We start from the raw sequence: 12,829 nt of genomic DNA, 5'->3' as shown, positions 1-12,829 counted from the left end.
ACAGCACACCTCTTGGTTTCCAGACATCTCTCCATCTGTTCCGGCTCACACCTCTCTCCATCCCTCTATCCCTCAGTTGTCCCTCCCTGTCTGTCACCAGACACACTATAAATGGACATCTTATATATGTCAGCCAATCGCCTTCGCATAAAACTGCCTGTCTGGCTGTCAACTTTTTGTAAACACTCAAATTATTCCTCTGTCACCGGGGTGGCCTATTACTATAGAGGTGTGTTCAGGTTAACTGTTTTCACCACAGTCAAATCATACCTGGCCCACTTTAGAGCCTCATTAACTTTAACTGTGTAACACTCTAATCATTCCCACACTGTCTGTCTAGGAGGTCCATTACTTTTTGCTGTGTGTAACAGTCAAATCGTTCCCTGGCAGCTCTGGAGAGCCATTAGGTGAACTTCTCTTGCTTTACAAGAGGGGAAAGTCGTGATTGCTTTATGGGCTTTTAGCACAGATTTACGCTCAATTTGTGATGCTCAAGTTAGCGAATGGTTGGTGTTACATAATAGTTAAAATAGTTTTATGTAAATATATCAGGCCATAAATGACCCCTGAAATAAAACGCACCAGATGATGACATTACAGCTACTATATGATTATTGTTTCTTGTAGTTTATGAGCAGTAAAACCTCCTCACTGTATTACAGCCAAATGCAATAGGTTGGCTTTACTGTATGTCGCCTGAGTAGGATTTTGCTAAACTCTGGGTTTGAATTATTCTCACTGTCCTGGTTTTGGTATTGCCCTGTTTGTAACGAGTGTGCTGAGAGTCGGGAAGCAAGTTCAGGGAGTGAATGTTTTAATAAATAAACGTAACATAATACAAACCAAGAACCTCGAACAACGCACAGACATGAAACAGAAAAAATTACGCCTGGGGAAGGAACCAAAAGGAGTGACATATATAGTGCAGGTAATCTAGGAAGTGATAGAGTCCAGGTGAGTCTGACTATGTGCAGGTGCGCGTAACAATGGTGACAGGTGTGCGCCATAATGAGCAGCCTGGTGACCTAGAGGCTGGAGAGGGAGCACACGTCACACTCTGGATATGAGCCTAAATATGCATGTTTGGTGAAAAAGACCAACAAGCAGTAATGGTTCTTTCCATCCCCTCATTTCTTCTGAAGAGTTCTGATGTTGTTGGACCCTCTTTTCCTCCATTAATTCCTCTCCTTTTAGTCAATATTTATTTATCCTCTATTTCCTCCTTCAGTTGAGGCACTCATGCCCTTTTCTTTCATCATCTTTCAAAAACAGCTGATCCTCTTCCACATTTCACTTCTCCATCATACCCTCTCCTCATTTGCGCTCTCTGTTCTATATCGTTGGTACTTGGTCATTCTCTATTCTATGCCATCCTTCCAACAGATGAAATGTACTAAATATTCTTTCATTCACTATAGGATTACGTGTCCTCCACTTCTTCGCTCTCATCCCTGAGTTAAATCCTGTCTTTTTCTCTCTGTTCCATGCACATATATAAAGGTTCAGGGGATTTGATGTGTACTGTGTGGTGAGTGTGTTCTGGATGTTAGTGCAGACTGTGGGAGTGTACTGTGATCCTGTTATACAGGTCATTTTGATTTATTCATGCCCATAGAAGAGTCTGTATTCCAGAAACTACACTCTTAGAAATAAATGTGTAGGGTTCTTCAAAGAACCCCCTTTATATGGTTTTACCTAGAACCCTCGATGAAGGGTTCAGTCTAGAAGCGTCTATAAAGGGTTTTACCGAGAACCCTTTTATCTTTGGATGGTTCTTACTAAACTCAGAAGAAAAAAAAACGTCCTCTCACTGTCAACTGCATTTATTTTCACTGAGAACTCAACGAGCTGGTTTAAGCCAAAGCATTTTATAGCAAAGTCCATCCTCCTTCAGTCTACATGACACACAACAGATGGTTCTCCATCTGCATTGCTTGCTGTTTGGGGTTTTAGGCTGGGTTTCTGTATAGCACTTTGTGACATCAGCTGATGTAAAAAAGGGCTTTATAAATACATTTGATTAATTGCTTGATTGGTTGGAATGGGTCACAATGTTAAGATTTGTATGAAGATACTTAGAATTCACAGCAGACAGTATCTGCTGAACAAACAGTTAGCATTGTGTAGAGACCAGTGTCTGGCCCCGCAACTCCATACTGGAGCCATCTCCCCCAATAACTCATGCTCTGGAATGCGGTATCCCCAAAGACATCGTAAATCTCCTGTCAGTGTTATCTCCCAGAGGCCCACTTTCAGTTCACACAGACACAATAGAGTTATAAGAACCCTCTATTCTGTTGCATAAAACCATTTGATGTAGTAAAAGTATTATAACATAATCTTGTAATTTCCAACATACCCACCAGCCTTATTCAAATGTAATTCTTTATGACAGTACATTACATACTGTATATCATAAGGTCTTTCTTTGAGGGCCTAGTTATACCCTAACATAGTGGTGTTAGGAATCTCCTGGTTTGCAAAGTGATGTATAATTCCAATTGGATCCAGCCAGAGTTAGGATATCCAACAAGTGGAATTGTTAATCACCCGCCACCTGCATTCAGAATTGAATACTGAGAATACCTCAATCTAAACTGGAACAACCATCTCAATAACGGGTGCAATAAATCCAATTACTAACAAATTGGATTAGTTTAGAAAACTGTATGTTATTTATCTTTGTGTAGCATAACATTTATCAACCAATCAATGTACATGCAAAAACACATATACAGTTTTACAGTAAAACAAACAATTCAGAAGATCTCCCTGCAATAGAGCATGCTGGGAAATATTATATATGGTTCTATGTAGAACCCTTCTTGCCTTCCAAAGAATTCTTCCCTTTCTTCCAAAAACTGTTCTTAGGATGTTAAAGGTCCTAGCTAGAACCATTTGACTTACAAAGAACTCTTGTCTTCCAAAAAGTGTTGTTCTGATCAAAACGATTCTTGGTAGAACCCTATCCTTCTGCAAATAACCCGTTTGGAACCCTTTTTTCTGAGATTGCACTTACCTATGGCATAGTCTTCTTACAAGTGGCCTGCTTCTTACTACCTCGCTCTCTTCCTCTCTCTCTTGTATCTGTTTCTCTCTCTATCTGGCTCTTTTATGTCTTTTGATCACCTTTTGCCAGTGAAACGGATTTTGAAGTGCCATAGCCTTAACCTAAGGCCAGAGGAGAATGAGGACAGGGGAAGACGTTGTGAGCTGGAGATGGAGATGGGGAAAGAGTATATAGAGAGCAGTGACAGAGAAAAATGGGGAGAAGGCAGCACATACGTGTTCTGAGTTCCTACTAGTTGTTCTCCCCACTATTCTAAGGAGGAATGACTGAAGTTGACTAATTTGTAAAATAATCAAAGAAGGCTGATGAACTACTAATACGTCTATTCAGATAGTATGTGCAAAGACTAAAGATCAGCCTTCAAAACCATTTTTCTTTTTCATTAGTCCTACCTTGAAACCAATGTTAATTGTGGATCCATCACATTCCCTGATCATTTTCAAAGACTGAGCCTGCTGGATGTTGTTCCATACGAGCTAGAACAAGAATGCGTCGTGCAGAAGGAACAGGGTTCCCATTGATCTCGTTGCCTCACTCTTGTTCTTCCCTTGATGATATGGAGGAAGTCTAATTCTGAAGATGTAATTAACAGCTATGATAAAAGCTGTTCACAAGACTAGCTAATGCTGAGTAGTTTCAACCTGAGCCCAATGGAACTATAAATAGTGCTTTTTGATGTGGCTAACAGCATTCATTAGAGTCATATTGTGTCTGATACAGTGAGTAATGGAAGATGAGCTTCTGCATCTTACTCCTTAGGAGAGGTAAGTGCTGTAGAAGCTATACGGATTGTGTAATGAACACTCATGGGAAATGAGGAAAATCGTGTCAGCCAATTCCGTCGGCCATGATCCATAAAAATACAGAACAATAATACTACACTTATTGTTTATGTCAGTGTTCATCTGCTCTACCTCTCTAACCTTTATTAATCAGATAGTATAACGCCACTGTCTGATGAAATAGAACAAAAATTTTGCAAATTGTAACTTTTTTACATTTATTAAAAGCAATAACTCCCCTTAATGTTGTCTGAACATTTCATGACTCTAGGACCAAGAACATATATTGAAAATAGCTTCTGAAGTTTCATAATTGTATGTTTGTTAATGGGAAAAATATGGTCATTTTTTCAACTTCCTGAAAAGATTAGGTTTTCATCAGACAGCAATGATATATTTGATTGAATTTGTGAATCTAAAGAACAGTGTCATACTGTATTTTATAGGGGTGAATATGCAATACAAGTCTAACTGAATCGACAGGTTGGCAAATATTATGTTAACATAATAAGTCCAATATGCTTTGGACTTTATTCATGTTTTTGCTGATCTGATGCTCTTCTTTCTCTTGTCCCCCAGGCTGTTTGTAAGGTAGAGTTGGCCCTGAGTAAGGGGAGCCTTGCTTTAAAGGGTTCCTCAGGAACATCACAAATATAGATATACAATTGGAATTCTGGGATACATAGCGGAGTGAAGTGAGAGGGAATGCCCTTGCTTTCCTGGCAAACTTTTCCACAGATCTCTTTAGTTTGGTGTTTTGTTTGATGTGTGTGTGTGCTGTTTTTCGTGTGGTTGTTTTCTAGTGATTTTGAGGAAGAAATATCCTGGAAGAAGGTACATTTTGTTGACTTGAGTATTGACATACAGTACGGCCTGCACCTCCGCTTGTATCTTGTCTGCACTTTACTGAATATCATCAGTATGTACTTTAAATACTTACTTTGAATCAATAATACGTATTACAAGCTACAGAATGATAACCGTATTTGCACCTAATATGACCCACATAAAGTCCTAGCTTAGTTCTGCCTAAAGTTCAATTTATTGGATTAAATGAATTTATAAGAATCAACTTAATCACATTCACCCCAGCCTCCTGCCAGCCAGACTGAAAGGAAGTCCAAGCAGCCCAGACAACCCTCAGTGGAATCATGCAAAGAACCAACTCCTCTGCCTTATAGACAGACCAGCTCCTATCCCTTAACCCATATCATTTTAAAAGACATAGTTGGTTTGTTTTTTCCTCCCTTGAAAGTACAAACGGCGTCTCAAACAGAACAACTTATCCATAATTTAAAATTTCACCTCTCTTTTGCCATATCAAATTAAAAGTGCTGAGGCTTTAAAACTTCTTATGGCTGCAAGCCCGAAGCCGGGCACAATATGACAACAGCCACTTCAAGTGCAGGGCGCGAAATTCAAAATATATTTTTTAGAAATATTTAACTTTCACACATTAACAAGTCCAATACAGCATTTGAAAGATAAACATCTTGTGAATCCAGCCAACATGTCCGATTTTTAAAATGTTTTACAGCGAAAACACCACGTATATTTATGTTAGCTCACCACCAAATACAAATAAGGACAGACAGATTTTTCACAGCACAGGTAGCATGCACAAAGCCAACCTAACTAACCAAGAACCAACCAAACTAACCAACAAACAACTTCATCAGATGACAGTCTTATAACATGTTATTCAATAAATCTATGTTTTGTTCGAAAAATGTGCATATTTGAGCTATAAATCAGTTTTACATTGCAGCTACCATCACAGCTACCGTCAGAAATGGCACCGAAGCAGCCAGAGTAATTACAGACACCAACGTCAAATACCTAAATACTCATCATAAAACATTTCTGAAAAATACATGGTGTACAGCAAATGAAAGACAGGCATCTTGTGATTCCAGCCAATATTTCCGATTTCTTAAGTGTTTTACAGCGAAAACACAATGTAGCATTATATTAGCTTACCACAATAGCCAGAAACACAAGCCATTCCCCAGCAGCAAAAGTTAGCGATCGTAACAAACCAGCAAAAGATATATAATTTTTGACTAACCTTGATAAGCTTCATCAGATGACAGTCCTATAACATCAGGTTATACATACACTTATGTTTTGTTCGAAAATGTGCATATTTAGAGCTGAAATCAGTGGTTATACATTGTGCTAACGTAGCATCTTTTTCCCACAACGTCCGGATATTTTTCTGGCACTCACATATTCTGACCAAATAACTATTCATAAACATAACTAAAAAATACATGTTGTATAGGAAATGATAGATACACTAGTTCTTAATGCAATCGCCGTGTTAGAATTCTAAAAATAACTTCATTACGATATGCAGTTTACGTTATGGCGAGAGCGTGCCCAAAACCTGGCCGCAACCTACTAGTACAACATGTTCGACAGATATATGAAATAACATCATAAAATGGGTCCTACTTTTGATGATCTTTCATCAGAATGTTGTACAAGGGGTCCTTTGTCGGGAACAATCGTTGTTTGGATTTAGAATGTCCTCTTCTCCAGTCAATTAGCATGGAAAGCTAGCAAAGTGGCGCTAAGCTCTCCTTCCTGAACAAAGGCACACAACGCAACACGCCTAACGTCCCGAATAAATTTCAATAATCTAATAAAACTATATTGAAAAAACATACTTTACAATGATATTGTCACATGTATCAAATAAAATCAAAGCCGGAGATATTAGTCGTCCATAACGACAGCTTTACAGAAGGCAATACCAGGTCCCTTCACGCGCTCTCCAGAAAACAGGAAACTGGTGACACGTCATGCCGAGAGCTATTATTCGACCCCAGATCACACACTCAATTTCTTCTCTCACTGCTTGTCGACATCTAGTGGAAGACGTATGAAGTGCATGTATTCTAATAAATATCAAGGACCTTTATAGGCAGCCCCTAGAAGAGAGCATCGATTTCAGATTTTCCACTTCCTGTCAGGAAGTTTGCTGCAAAATGAGTTCTGTTTTACTCACAGATATAATTCAAACGGTTTTAGAAACTAGAGAGTGTTTTCTATCCAATAGTAATAATAATATGCATATTGTACGAGCAAGAATTGAGTACGAGGCCGTTTGAAATGGGCACCTTTTATCCGGCTACTCAATACTGCCCCTGCAGCCCAAACAGGTTAAAGGAGTGGAAGGCGAGTAAGAGGCAGCGGCATGAAGAGACGTTAAGGAAGGAGGAGGAAGATGGAGAGCGGAGAGAGATGGATGTAGTTGGAGAGACCATGTGAAGGAGAGGTGTATGAGCAGCGTAAAGGCCCTTATCTGACAAGGTCAGACAGGGTGATAACATGTCTCTCTCGCCCTCTCCTCAGCACTGCTAAGTCTGACTCCCCCTCCATGCAGTCAACACACACACACACACACACACACACACACACACACACACACACACACACACACACACAGAGAGAGAGAGAGAGACACGTTATACACTGATCTACTGGAACTAGTCAACAGGGGCTGTACAAGACTACAATAAGCTCTGTAATAAACGCTGAACTCAGATGTGTCTGTCGTGACACATCACATGAGGGCAGACAGATACTGTATAACCTTATGATATAGTTATCCTATTGGGACTCCGTTTGCTTTCTGTGGTGCTGCTTTTGTTCGTTTCAGAGACATGGGATTATGTAATGGACTACGTAGAAAGACCCCCCAGAGACCTGTATGTGTGTCAGTGTGTCTGTGGTCCTGTACATGTTGACCCAGTTGAGAGCTGTGAAACAGGAAGGCCAGCTGCAGGATGACAGACCGCCCTGTACTGGACCTGCTACCAGGCATTCTGCTGATGTGCTGCAGCTCCAGTGGCTCTCACACCATCTGAACATTCTTAATGACACTGTTGTCACTCCACAGGAAGGGCTGCCCACCTGGAGTGACATCTTTGGAACTCTCTTTCCTGGAACTATTCCAGGAAAGTCCCGCACTGTTTTATCATGGCTGAAGAGTAGATAGTATTTACCCATATTCTTCAGGCACCTGCAAATAGTACCAGTACTCTGTAGCTCAAGACAATGCATGTAGTTTGTGCTTTTTGGATGGTCTTAGAAGAAGAACTGGGTAATGGGGACCTGGCTTTAATTGCCCTTTGGAGTTGTTCTCCTGCAGTGGCATTCTTCAGAGAGCTTTTCTTTAATCATTATTTCTTTCATCATGTTCTTGTCCATTCTTTCTTTTCATCATGTTCCTTTTTGAGACGGTGAACATTGTCAACTTCAAGACAGTGTCATAATAGTGCAGATGTCTCGGTGGTGCATCTTGCCATTTTATATTGCCAAATGTAGTATGGCGCCGGAGCAGAAGGCATAAGTTTCACGTGCCCCCAACCGATTGTGTTTTTTAAAAATTTTTATCGGCATTGTTTGTAACTTCTTTTTTTACTATTTTTGTACATAATGTTGCCGCTACCGTCTCTTATGACCGAAAAGAACTTCTGACTTCAGGACTGCGATTACTCACCACGGACTAGCAGAATCCTTTTTCTTCTTTCATGACTCTGATGAGCCCTAGGAGAAGGATATATGGCTCCCTCTGGAACAGGCCCCGACCACAGTGATCTGCGTGAAGGGGAGGCGGAGAAAGAGAGGCCGGAGGGCGGGATGCCTTCTGAGGAGTCTGAGGCGATCGAATAAACCCCCACCCCCCTCAATTCTGCTAGCAAATCTTTGGACAATAAAATGGCCGAGTTATTGGGAAGATTAAACTACCAATGGGACATTAAAACTGTAACACGGAGTCGTGGCTGAACGACGACAATACCAACATACAGCTGTCTGGTTATACGATGTCCCGGCAGTATAGAACAGCGCCGTCTGGTAAGACAAAGGGCGGCGGTCTATGTATTTTTGTAAACAACAGCTGGTGCACGATATCTCTGGAAGTCTCGAGCTATTGCTCGCCTGAAGTAGAGTTTCTCATGATAAGCTGCAGACCACATTACCTACCGCGAGAGTTTTCATCTATAGTCTTTGTAGCTGTTTACATACCACCACAGTCAGAGGCTGGCACTAAGATAGCGTTGAATGAGGTATAATCCACCATAAGCAAACAAGAAAACGCTCACCCAGAGGCGGCACTCCTTGTAGCCGGGGACTTTAATGCAGGGAAACTAAAATCAGTTTTACCAAATTTTTATCAGATAATGTGCAACCAAAGGGAAAAGAACTCTGAACCACCTATACTCCACACACAGAGATGCATACAAAGCACTCCCTCACCCTCCATTTGGCAAATCTGACCATAATTCCATCCTCCTGATTCCTTCTTACAAGTAACAATTAAAGCAGGAAGCACCAGTGACTAGATCAATAAAAAAGTGTCAGATGAAGCAAATGCTAAGCTACAGGACTGTTTTGTCAGCACAGACTGGAATATGTTCCGGGTTTCCTCCAATGGCATTGAGGAGTATACCACATCTGTCGTTGGCTTCATCAATAAGTGCATCGATGACGTCGTCCCCACAGTGACCGTACGTACATACCCCAACCTACCAGACGAGCTAAACTACTGCTATGCTCGCTTCGAGGCAAATAATGAAACATGCATGAGAGCACCAGCTGTACCGGAAGCCTGTGTGATCACGCTCTCCGAAGCCGATGTGAGTAAGATCTTTAGAAAGATCAACATTCACAAGGCCGCAGGGCCAGATGGATTACCAGGACATGTACTGCAAGCATGCGCTGACCAACTAGCAAGTGTCTTCACTGACATTTTCAACCTCTCCCTGTCCGAGTCTGTAATACCAACATGCTTCAAGCAGACCACCATAGTGCCTGTGCCCAAGAACACTAAGGTAACCTGCCTAAATTACTACCGACCTGTAGCACTATGGTCCCAGAAACCCTAGACCCACTCCAATTTGCATACTACCCCAACAGATCCACAGATGATGCAGTCTCTATTGCACTCCACACTGCCCTTTCCCACCTGGACAAAATTAACACCTATCTGAGAATGCTATTCATTAACTACAGCTCAGCGTTCAACACCATAGTGCCCTCAAAGCTCATCAATAAGCTAAGGACCCTGGGACTAAACACCTCCATCTGCACCTGGATACTGGACTTCCTGACAGGCCACCCCCAGGTGGTAAGGGTAGGTAACAACACATCCGCCATGCTGATCCTCAACACAGGGGCCCCTCAGGGGTGCGTGCTCAGCCCCCACCTGTACTCTCTGTTCACTCATGACTGCGCGGCCAGGCACGACTCCAACACCATCATTAAATTTGCTGATGACACAACAGTGGTAGGCCTGATCACCGACAACAACGAGACAGCCTATAGAGAGGAGGTCAGAGACCTGGCTGTGTGGTGCCAGGACAACAACCTCGTCCTCGATGTGATCAAGACAAAGGAGATGATTGTGGACCACAGGAAAAAGAGAACCGAACACGCCACCATTCTCATCGACGGAGCTGCAGGGAAGCAGGTTGAGAGCTTCAAGTTCCTTGGTGTCCACGTCACCAACAAACTAACATGGTCCAAGCACACCATGACAGTCGTGAAGTGGGCACAACAAAACCTATTCCCCCTCAGGAAACTGAAAATATTTGGCATGGGTCCTCAGATCCTAAAAAGGTTCTACAGCTGCACCATCGAGAGCATCCTGACTGGTTGCATCACTGCCTGGTATGGCAACTGCTTGGCCTCCAAACGCAAGGCACTACAGAGGGTAGTGCGCACGGCCCAGTACATCACTCGGGCCAAGCTTCCTGCCATCCAGGACCTCTATACCAGGCAGTGTCAGAGGAAGGCCCTAAAAATTGTCAAAGACTCCATCCACCCTAGCCATAGACTGTTCTCTCTGCCACCACACGGCAAGTGGTACCGGAGTGCCAAGTCTAGGTCCAAGAAGCTTCTAAACAGCTTCTACCCCCAAGCCATAAGACTCCTGAACATCTAGTCAAATGGCTACCCAGACTACTCGCATTGTCCCCCTCCCCACGCCTCCCCTCTCCACACCACTGCCACTCTCTGTTGTCATCTATGCATAGTCACTTTAACTATACCTACATGTACATACTACCTCAACTAACCTGTGCCCCCACACATTGACTCTGTACCGGCACCCCCCCCCCCCCCCCCCCCTGTATATATTGTTATTTTTTACTGCTGCTCTTTAATTACATCTTACTTTTATCTGTATTTTTTTAAACTGCACTGTCGGTTAGGGGCTCATAAGTAAGCATTTCACTGTAAGGTCTACACCTGTTGTATTCGGCGCATGTGACTGATACATTTGATTTGATTTGATCTTTGAGTGTTTCTCATGTCCTTTTGTGTATTAAATCAGATATGAAACCTGCTCCTCTGATTTTCCCTGCTCTCTTTATGGATGAGAGCCTACAGATGAGTGGGGGAGTTCTGGTGGTTAGGATAAGTACTAGAGAAAGTACATAGACAGCTCAGGGAAACTCCCTAAGATGAATGAGGGAAGGGTAAAGAAAGGAGCGATAAGGGTAGAGTTGGATGGAGGAATAGAAACAGAGGTTTTGGGAGAGGATGGAGAGTGAAGTGGAGGTTGGTAATGAGAGAGAGGGTTGAGGAGAGAGAGGAATAAGTGGGAGGAATAGTGAAAAAGGGATGGAAAGAGAGTTATACAGTGAGAGAGGTATGCGCGGGTGGATGGCTGTGTTTAATAATGCAATAGTGCTATCTACAGCCAGCTATAATTAATGGAACCTGTGCTCTGATGGGTTCCTAGAGGAACGTACAGTCTGGTCATGCCGTACCCCAGAGTTGCAGGAATAGAGACCTTTCAAAAACCACAAAATATCTGCTTCCTACAAATCAGATTTACCATGGTGCAGAACCATTACTCTTGTAGGAGGTTGTGTGGCATCAACCGAAGGGAGAAACCAGGATAAGTGCTTTGACTTTTGAGACAGCCGCAACTTCTAAAAGGTTTCAAGTGTAGTTGACTGTTCTGGAGAAGCTTTGCTGTTCTCTTGGTATTACCCATCATCATACTTATGTTGTTGTTTAAGAACACTGTCACATTGTTACTCTGGGATCATGTCCCTGACTATCAGGTGTATCCTTTCTAACAGCTCTGTCAGCCCCTCGCCACCTTTCTCTTCTCTTTGTGTTCCTGATATATTCTTCCTTCTGGGTTGAGTGAAGGCAGATTGTAGACCAATCAGTTGTGTACTTTAGTTTCTCATTTTAGATTCAAAGTAATGGAGTGCCAAATATGTGGAGGGGGAAGGCTAAAGACACATAACCATGATTCCATGAGATAATTAAAACAATCCCAAACGTGCCAAGAGGAAGAGAGAGACTGCGCTGCAAGGCCTCACTGAAGCGCAGATAAATTGCTTTTCTCCATGTTAATTACAGGGTTATGATTTTCAGGTGATGCAAAGAGCTACGTTTTGTGCTTTATTATGATCATAAATGTAATTTGATGTGTTGCGTTGCTCAGGCATGATAATTTATGGAAATGTGCTACAGCGGCTGCTATTACCCTCACAGAGAGATGGGTGTGCGTGGACTTGTCTGTGTCTTGTGTGTGAGGTTCATTCATCCTCTCTGTCGCTGTCATTTTTGCTTAGGGGACCTGATGGTGGAGGTGCCACTGAGCTGAGAAGCCTGAGCTGAGAGGCCTCTGTCTAAATGACTGTAGAGTATTAGACCAGGAGAGAGGGAAATACTACCCTTCTTAATGAGTTAATTGAAACACGGGGAGAGTGCCTTCTTGAGCTCCAACTTTAAAGCTGATATTCCAGGCTGTGATCGTGTCACTTGGAGTGATAAATAGGAGTGAGATCAGAGCAAACTGATTCCCCCCCTAGCCTGTGACTGCAGCAGTGATAGTGGTACTGACTAAGGTGAGTTTACTGCTCTGTGAGCTCAGTCCCACTGTGTATCAAAGACACATCTTCCCCTGACTCTAATGTACTGTATCAACTGTTTGTTTCTATTA

The 12,829-nt window shown here is 42.4% G+C and overlaps 1 protein-coding gene across 2 annotated transcripts in view; it reads left to right on the top strand.

Moving 5' to 3' along the window:
• Nucleotides 1–12,829, top strand: part of cdh13 (cadherin 13, H-cadherin (heart)) — a 568,028-nt gene that overhangs the window by 418,288 nt on the left and 136,911 nt on the right. The window lies entirely within an intron of this gene.

This window comes from Salvelinus namaycush, chromosome 21 (assembly GCF_016432855.1).
Source record: "Salvelinus namaycush isolate Seneca chromosome 21, SaNama_1.0, whole genome shotgun sequence".
NCBI classification, from domain to species: Eukaryota; Metazoa; Chordata; class Actinopteri; order Salmoniformes; family Salmonidae; genus Salvelinus; species Salvelinus namaycush.
Note: the sequence above shows the minus strand (reverse complement) of the source record. Positions and strands in the feature narration are given on the sequence as shown.